Genomic DNA, 9,610 nt, shown 5'->3' with positions numbered 1-9,610 from the left:
GCTTGGGGAAGGTATTTGGGGCAGGGGGGACGAGAGGAGGAGAGGCCCAAAGGTCCCTGTGTGACCCCAGAGGTCTCCATCCAGCCCCAAAAGTCCCTGTGTGACCCCAGAGGTCCCTGTGGAGCCCTAAAGGTCTCCATCCAGCCCCAAAGGTCCCTCTGTGACCCCAGAGGTCCCTGTGTGACCCCAGAGGTCTCCATCCAGCCCCAAAGGTCCCTGTGTGACCCCAGAGGTCCCTGTGGAGCCCTAAAGGTCTCCATCCAGCCCCAAAGGTCCCTCTGTGACCCCAGAGGTCCCTGTGGAGCCCCAAAGGTCTCCATCCAGCCCCAGAGGTCCCTGTGTGACCCCAGAGGTCCCTGTGGAGTCCCAAAGGTCTCCATCCAGCCCCAGAGGTCCCTGTGTGACCCCAGAGGTCCCTGTGGAGCCCCAAAGGTCTCCATCCAGCCCCAGAGGTCCCTGTGTGACCCCAGAGGTCCCTGTGGAGCCCCAAAGGTCTCCATCCAGCCCCAGAGGTCCCCGTGCAGCCCCAGTCCCCCTCCCTGGTGGAGGGTCAGGGGCTCTGCTCCAGCACTGGGACGTTCATTTCTGCCCTGGGAGGGTCAGAGCAGTCAGGGGAGGTTTCAATAACCTGCCAGCCCTGTGGCCATGGGAAACTCACCCCAGGGACAGTCAATCCCCCCTTGAATGAAATTCACACCACCCCAGGGATCATCAATCCCACCTGGAGTGAACTTTGCATTTCCTGCTGTTGGACATCTCCGAGAGAAAGGTTCAGCTCAAACCCCGGGGATGTGAGGGGCTCTCTCTGCCCCTTGCTCAGGTTCCTTTGGGGTCACCACCAGAGATTTGGGGATTTTTCCCCTAAATATTGCTGCTTCCACACACAGCTACTGCCACTATGTTTTGGGGAGTTCCTTGGAAGCTGTTCTTGCCCAAAGCTGCCTTGAAGACCTCCCCTGCTCTCTGCAACCCCACACGTGTGGGGCTGAGTCCCTCTGTGACACCACCATCTGTGACACCTCCACTTCGCCTTGCCTGTCCCCTTCCCTTGTGCCTTTTCCCAGCTGAACAAGGCAAACTTTGATTTTAAACCATTCAAACACTGCCTTGATTAATTCTTATTTCCTTTATGTTAAGCATCTCCTACACCTGTGGCATTTTTGGAATAATTACATTTCTGGTACTTTAACAAATAGTTGCAAATGAAAGGAGTGCGAGCTGAAGTCAGAGCAGATGGGCTGAATAAAATTATGGATTCGGGAAGAATACCAAGAGAAATAACCTCCAGTTTTAGGGCAGGGGAGAAGAGAAAGGACAAAGGAAATTAATAGTTCATTATCCTCAGGAAAAATTCCATGAACTCAGAAGTAGGTGGTGGGCTGGAGGCAGGGAGAGGAGGGAGGGGAGGGAGAGGCAGAGAGGGGGAGGTTTAATGTGGCAGAGGGGCTCTGGAACCAGCCCAGCTGGGAGGAAAATGCCAAATGCCCCTGCTCCTCCTGGGAGGCACAGCTGCCACGGGAGGGGTTTGCCTCTGGCTGAGGTTGCAGTGCAAGGTGTGACCAAAAGTGTGAGTTCTGTCACCAGGAGGGGAGGCTGCTCTTCACCTGTTCAGTGACCCGTCCCTCGTAACCCTGGGGGATATTCTCTGTTCATGGGGCAGTTTCCTGGGGCATTTTCCTTTATCTCTCCACAGCCAATCCTCCCTCCAGGAGATCTCTGCTGTCCATGGGCCATTAATTATTAATTATCTTCTGTTCATGGCCACTGAGGTCCCTGCATGGCTGAGAAAATTCCATCATCCATGGGGAGATGCTCTGCCCAGGGGAGGAGCCAAACATTCCTACCTGGATCCAATCTGACCTGGGAACAGCACAGCAGCCTTTGCCCCCTGCATTCCCAGAGGAGCAGCTTCCTTCCCCCTGCATTCCAGAGGAGCAGCTTCCATCCCCCTGCATTCCCAGAGGAGCAGCTTCCTTCCCCCTGCATTCCCAGAGGAGCCCAGGCCCATCTCCCCCAGCCCTGGAGCTCCAAGGAAAACTCCCCCCTTGTGCAGATCCTGCTCCAGCAGAAGCACAGCTGGCACTGCAGGAGGGCTGAGCCCCCCTGGGATGGGGCTGAGCCACTCCCTGACCCACAGGGGACAGGGCTGCTCGGACTCTGGCACTGGCTTTTTCCTGTTTTTTTATGCTATTGCGTTTGTATTTTTAATTTCCCTAATAAAGAACTGTTATTCCTATTCCCATATCTTTGCCTGAGAGCCCCTTAATTTCTAAATTATAACAATACAGAGAGAGGGGGTTTCCATTTTCCATTTCAGGGGAGGCTCCTGCCCTCCTCAGCAGACACCTGGCTGTTCAAACCCAGACACTCCTTTTCCTTCCCAAAAAAGAAGAGGAGATGGAGCTGGGCTCCAGCTGGTTCCAGGAGTGGTCCCAGGGGGACAGGGCAGGGCAGAGTGAGCCGGGCTGTGGGGCTGGGGCTGCCCCTTCCCACAGGGCTTGCAGCAGCAGCAGGACAAGGCCCCTCAGCACTCCCAAAATACTTTTCAGATGTGTCGGCTAATGGAAGAGCAGTAATTAATCTTTCAGAGGCTCCTAGAAGATGACTTTGTCGCTGTGCATCACTTCAATCCCTGCTTTCGTGCTCCCAGCCCGAGGTTCCTCCCGTTATCCCAAGGACAGCAGGACGGAGTCTCTGCTCTCCCCTCTCCTGGGAGCAGCAGCACCAGGATAAATCCAGGAAATTCAGCTCTATTTAGGTCACTGGCTCTTGAAGAAGGCTTTCAAATGAGTTTTACCAGCCTGGAGGCTTTTCCTTCCCCTCCCTGAAGGAGTGGGAGGCCCTGAACAGATTCCTGGATGCTCTGGGGGATGCAAATGGAGCAGAGAGGGCCCCTGGGAGCTGCTCTCCTGGCAGAGCCTACCTGGCTTCACAGCAGGAATTTGGATGCCTTGGATATAATTCTCTTCTAAAGAAAGGAAAATTAACCCAGGGAACAAAGGAGAAGAGGTAATGATTGAAGCTGTTTGGATTTGATAGCTGAAGAATAAAATAAAAATAATCTCCTTGGCTGAGAGTTTTGTTGCACATTTAATTTCTGCTGATTTGTGCTGGGCTTTACCTGTGCCAGGGCAGGAATGCCTGGAAACCTCTGGGAAATCCTATGGCTCTGAAGGTTCTGGAAAGAAAATATTTCTTTTTGTGCTTGTTTTTGTTCAGGCAATGCTTTGAGCTCGCTGCTGTCGCAGCTCTGCAGGAGCAGGGGGGGTGATGCATAAAAACCAGCACTTAAATTCGGGGAGGTGCAAGGGGAATTTCACACATTATCTCCTAAAACCTCTTCCATCTTGTGTCTTCATTCAGACCATTTCTCTGTTCCAAACAGGCTGTTTGATTTCATTGCACTCTAACATTTTATTATTAAATATACATTGGGCGTGTAAGTGGAAGCAACATGGAAATTGGAACGGTTCCTGATGTTTTGATATCCTCCAATTTCCTCCCCCCAGATTCTTTGCAGGAATATTCTAAAGCAAAACTTTCCTCTCTGATTTCTAATCCTCTGTTCCTGCCTTGCTTTTTGCAGGATTTCCCTTGGAAGTGAAATTTCAAACCCCAGCTGGCTTTGCTAAAAATAAACTCGTTCAAACCTTTGGATTTCATTTAAATATATTTTACTCTCACTTGTCTCTGGGCACAGGGATTTTTCCCTGAAACAGCAAATATTTGGGGGAAGTGGAAACTCTGTAGGGGCTGCTCCTGCACCTCCCATCTTTCCCATGGACAGGGACAAAGGAGTGGGGTTTATAAAAAATGGAAAAGCCAAAATCCTAAGGCATCACTGGATGAACCAAAGGTGTTCCAGGCTGGCAGGACGAGATAGCCCAGAGAAAATCTGTTAAACCAGGGTGGAAAAATTAAGGAAAAATTGTTTAAAAATCTGGGATAAAGGAAGGTGTTCCCGTCCAAGGCAGGGTTGGAACTGGATGAGATTTAAATCCCAAAATGCTCTGGAATTCCATGAAAACCTGAATGACTCCTGCACAGCTTTGCTGTCTGGAAGTGAATTCGTGGACGTGGCCATTGGGCAGGTCCTCAATCCAAGTGGGAACTTCCCTGGATTCTCAGGGAAAGTTCTCCCTGCTCATGGCTAGATGGGAATTCCTTAAATTTCTGCTCTCTGGAAGGACATATGCAGGTGGATCCCACGGGTTTGGGTGATGCCTTGGTTCTGGCTGCTCCTGGGCTGTCTGGGCTGGAGGAAGAGAGCTGGGCTTTCCTTGGATAAAAATGGAAATAGAACTGGGGCAGGGTCAGATGGACATGGATCAGACCAGGAGAGGAAGCTGTGTGGAAAATATGGACATTTTAACACAGCTGATAGAGAAGAGCCTCTGGAGCAGCCAAAAATCCGATATTTTGAGGGATGAAGGTGTGGGAAGCTGCAGGATGTCAGCAGAGCTGAGTGTGAGGAGTAAGGGACGGGTGTGATTGGACTTACAGGTGAGGCGTGTGGGGTGAACATGGAAATATCCCCAAAATGCTGGTCCTTGGGGTGGACATGGGTGAAAACCTTGGTGTTGGCAGCCCAGGGATCTCTGCTCTGCCTGGAGATTCCATCAGGGAATTGCTCTCAAATCTGCTCCTCTCTGGGCTCAGCCCCTCTGAGAGCTCTGCCCACCTTTTGTGGTTCCAAAAGAGGCAAAAAGCTCCTCAGTTAAATGAGGAATGGGGAAACTGCAAATGCTCTGGTTCACCATTGCACCAAGCCATGTAGGTGAAATGCACTGAAAATTCAGATAAGATATTAAAAAAAAAAGGATAATTGAAGTGTTTTGTGAGCACAGCATCAATAAAGAGCTACAAATTCTTTGATATTTACCCACATGGCTCTATTAAATGATTATCATTGCAGGCACACTTCCTCCTCACCAGATGAAGGAATCCACACCATTCGGAAGTTAACTCTCATTTCCAAAGTGATATTGTCATTAAATGTCTGCAAATGAAAGTGGGACTCCCTCTGGATTTTAAAGAGGTTGTGTGGGGGAGCAGAGCCACCACAGCGAGCACAGCCTGCGAGCTCTGAGAGCTCAGACCTGCTCCACCATCCTCCCTGGCCTCCACCCCTTGGGGTGTCCTCTGCTTTGTGTGTGGTGGGAAATCATTGGACCAGCTGAGAGTGGGTAGAATTTCTGTGGAAGTTTTAGGGAAGGAAATTTTATTCATAATTAATGGGAGTGCGTGCAAGGCCAGGTTTGACCTCATTTGGGCCAGAGAGACCCCACAGGAAACAGGGAGAGCATTCCCAAGGGATGGAGGGACAGGACCCAGGGAATGGCTCCCAGTGCCAGCGGGCAGGGATGGGTGGGAGATTGGGAATTGGGAATTCCTGGCTAGGCTGGAATTGCCAGAGCAGCTGTGGCTGCCCCTGGATCCCTGGCAGTGCCCAAGGCCAGGCTGGACACTGGGGCTGGAGCACCTGGGACAGTGGGAGGTGTCCCTGCCATGGCAGGGGTGGGGTGGGATGGGATGGGATGGGATGGGATGGGATGGGATGGGATGGGATGGGATTTAAGGTTTTTTCCAACCCCAGCCAGTTTGGGATTCTGTTTTGGGATCAGTGAGTGATGCCTTGTGTGGCACCAGGGTCCAAGGCAGGAGCCAGCAGTTCCCAGGAGCTGGTTTGGGGTCCCATCCCCTCTGCTGGAGCTGCCAGGAGCTGTTCTGGAGCAGATTCCTCATGTCTGTCTGCCTGTGGGGAACTGGGACAGGCCCTGGATGGGGAAATGGAGGTTTCCTGCTGGGGCTGTTGAATTCTCAGGGGAGGAAGGTGCTGATGTGACTTGTTTGTACCCTCTGCACATTTACAGAGGCACAAAACTCACCTGAGGTCTTGCACAACCTCTGGGGAAAGCCTGACCTGGTGCAAAGCCTGCCCAGGTTCTCCCTTGCTGTGGGAGTGCAGCCATGGCTGGGACACCACCACGAGCAGAAGAGGGAGAGCTGGAGTATTTTTATCTCTGCTGAGCACATTTCCCATGTTGGAAATGTCTGACTTCAGCTGGAACCAGCACCCAGGGCAGGAGGAAAAGGCAAACCCACTTGTGGGCAGCTGCTGTCCGTGCAGCACTGATGTGAGACACCCAAATCCTGCAGGCCACGGCAGCTGGGCTGTGCGAAATACTCCACTTTCCCACCCACCCCTGAATTTGGCAAGGAACGAAGCAAACATTGGCTTTTATCAGCCTAAATATTTCAGAGGGTTACAGCCCCCAGGATCACGATGCGGGCTGCAGCTGGCCAGGGCTGCTGCTGGGGAGAGGCAGAGCCACCAAAGCCTGCAGATGAAATGTTCAATTGGCACCTGCTGCTGCCCTCAGACCCCGATCCGTGGGAGCTCGGCCCAAACATCCACCTCTGCAGGGGGAAATGTGAGTGCTGCAGCTCCAGCAGGGTCTGGGACAGCTGAGGGACTTTTCCCTGCTCTGTCCTTAATGGGGGAGTGGTGCCTCCCTTCCCCTCGCCCGTGTCACCTCCTTGTGCCCCAGAAGGTCCCCGGGGTGGTGGGGCCAGGCTGTGCCCTCATCTCCTGGCCTGGGAGCGAGAGGAATGATCCTCACTGCCAAAAAATGTAAAAGCTTTATTAAAACCTTATCAAAAGCACAGCAGCACACTGAATAGAGAAAATATCCCAGCCCCAGGAGCAGAGGATTGTCCCACCCTGTGCTCACCCACACCATGGAGGTTTCACCTTTAACCCTTTAGCTCCCCCACAGTTCTGTCCCTGGCCTCCTCCTTCACTCCAGGGGTGGAGATCACTGCCTCAAATCCTGGCTGGGCTCAGCTGCTGCCGTGGTGACAATCCCACCCTCCCAATGTCCCCAGTAACAGCACAAGGGGTAAAACACAGCTATAAATGTGTAAAACTTCTCCCAGCGTGTGTCCATGAGATTTGGCTTTTCCCTGGGAGGGCCAGCCATGCCGTCACTCATTGTCACAGGAGTGCTCCCAAATGGGGACCAGCTCTGGAATCACCCCTGGGTCAGCCTGGGGGGCTCCTGCCAAGGCTGAAACACCTGGAGGCATCTGGAAGGGGTTTAGGGAGCTGGGTTTGGGGAGTTCCTGTGCAGGGCCGGGAGCTGGAGCTGGGTGATCCTGGTGGGTTCCCTCCAGCCCAGGATATTCCATGGTCCTGTGAGTGAGGCAGCGAGGCAGGGAGGACGGGAGCTTGCTGTGGGATGGGATGGCAGCTGGACCACTTTGGGGGCAGGGGTACCCAAAATGGGGCCAGGGGCCACGAGGGAAGGGCAGAGCAGCTGCAGCAGCCAAGTCCCTCCTGAGGCCCTGCCTCAGTGTCACCCACGGTGTCCCCAGGGCCACGGGGACAGGGCGCGGGGACAGGGCTCCCCAGTCAGCACAGAGGGTGGCAGTGCCTGGGTCAGGAGGGCACAGACACCCAGGGCTGCCCTGAGTGTCCCCAGGGCCGGGTGTCAGCCTCAGCAGAGAGCTCACATGCAGAGAACAGAATGGTTCTTCTCCAGGTCTGGTGCTGGGCTGACCCCAGGAGTGTAAAATCCTCGTTTCCAGCCCTGCAGCCAAAGGAGGAGTCTGAGTGCACAGGATCAGCTTCTCAAGGGTGTTTATTTTCCCTTCTCCAGAACATTCTCTCTCTGCCCTGCTGAGCTCTGGCCAGCAGCTCGGCCATGGCATTCTGTCTGCCCTCAGGGGGTGTTTGCATTTTATACCAAAAACTGCCTGTGCCATGTTTGCAATAACGTGCCAATATCTGTCATTTGTGTTGGGCAGTGTGTCTGTGCCTTAAACCAACAGAAAAGTGTCACCAGCACAGCAAGGCATGGAGGGCAAGGAGGAGGAGAAGAAGGTCAGGACATGCCCAAATCCCTCCATCTTGTACCCCTGAACCCCACTCTAAAAACCCCAAAATTCTACTTTTCCACCCTGTGTTAACTCAACTCCCACACTGCTCAAACCCTTGTGGCTGTAATTCCTCACACAGAGTTGGCAGCTTTTCCCATGGGCTAAAATGGAAGCCACAGGTGGTTTTGACTTTGTGCCAGGGTCTGGAGCAGCCAGGGCAGCCAGAGGGATGTGCTGGGCTCCCACAGTTCTGTGGGAAGGGACTTAAATCCCACCCAGTGCCAGCCCTGCCATGGCAGGGACACCTCCCACTGTCCCAGGCTGCTCCAGCCTGGCCTTGGGCACTGCCAGGGATCCAGGGACAGCCCCAGCTGCTCTGGCAATTGGAATTGCCCCTGACAATTCCAGCCCAGCTTCTCCCCATCTGAGGGAAGAACTTTAATCTAAACTGAGAGGAGCTCAGGACAGCCCCAGGGGGACACAGGAGCACCCCTGGGGCTGCAGCAGGACTGGGGGTGTCACCCCCTGTCCCCTGTCCCCTGTGTGTGGCCACCCCACAGTGCTGGGCCGGGCACTGGAACCGGGCTGGAGGAGCCAGGCAGAGGCAGGAGGGATGAATGATGAATAATTAATGAATAATGAATAATGGATAATGGCTAATGGATAATGATGAATGGGCCTGCTCCTCGGGAGCTGCTGAGGAGCCACAGAGTCCCCAGATCACAGCACACACCAGGGCCTCCCCCCCTCCCCTCCCCTGCTAATTGCAGAGGGGGTCACCAGGGCAGAGTGAGGAGGGGAATTTCGGGATGCACAACTCTGTAATTGCTCTCCTCTGGTGCCTTGGGCCATCAGGATCAGGATTCAGCAATGGAATTCTATCCTTAATTAATTTAAACACACTGGGGGGAGGAGATGGGGAGTGCCCCTCTGTGGAGAGCTCCTGCTGGAGTTTGCTCTCCCTGCCCTCTGAGTGGGGCAGGCTCTGTGTCCCTTCCAGCTCCAGGGACATTTCTACTCCTGCCTGCAGCCCCTGACTCAAATGGAGGGACCAGAGGTGGAAAGGATTTAAACTGCCGTGACTTAAAGTGGTATTTTTATACGTCTGGAGGGTTTCTGACACATGGCCTCAGCAGCAATGCATCAGCCACTCACTCCAGGAAAAACCAACTCCATTTCAGGGTCTCTGATCCCCTCCTTTGGCTCTGGCTGGGGCACAGGGATTTCCTCCTGCAATTGCTCATAAAGAGAGGTCACATTTTTATTTGAAAATGAAATTTTTTCCTACCTGAAACCCAAAGAAGTTGGGACTGGAAAGCGGATGTAGGGAAGCAAAATGGAATTTCTGCTATGTCTCATTACCCAGCTGTCTTTGGGCTGGTTCCTCGAGCCCCCCCACACTTTCAAGCTGGGTCTGAGGGTTCAGGCCAAGTCCCAGAGCTCCATGCCAGGGAAGGATGTGCCTGACCATCCCTCCTCCTCCCTGAGTGTGCAAACAGCTCCTGAGGGGCTTCTCACATCCCTGCTGCTAATTGGATTGATCAGACTTGATTGATCAGCCTCCTGCTAATGAAGTGTTGGTGAGGCTGCAGCAGCTCCCGATCCTGGGAGTTCTGCTCAGCCAGCTCAGAGCTGCTGCCCACAACATCTTCACTGGGACAGACTGGGAGAGCCTCGAGGGCTGCACCTCAGTGAGAACAGGGCAGTGTTTGCTGCAGGGCATCATTCC

General features: G+C 53.6%; 1 long non-coding RNA gene across 1 annotated transcript; it reads left to right on the top strand.

Annotated features, from left to right (window-relative positions):
- Window positions 1-2,828: 2,828 nt before the first annotated feature.
- On the top strand, window positions 2,829-3,662 carry LOC110477048 (uncharacterized). The gene is made up of 2 exons (XR_002466527.3): window positions 2,829-3,009; window positions 3,587-3,662. It is a non-coding gene; the product is annotated as an uncharacterized LOC110477048 (long non-coding RNA).
- Window positions 3,663-9,610: the final 5,948 nt, after the last annotated feature.

Source organism: Lonchura striata, chromosome 6, assembly GCF_046129695.1.
Source record: "Lonchura striata isolate bLonStr1 chromosome 6, bLonStr1.mat, whole genome shotgun sequence".
NCBI classification, from domain to species: Eukaryota; Metazoa; Chordata; class Aves; order Passeriformes; family Estrildidae; genus Lonchura; species Lonchura striata.
Note: the sequence above shows the minus strand (reverse complement) of the source record. Positions and strands in the feature narration are given on the sequence as shown.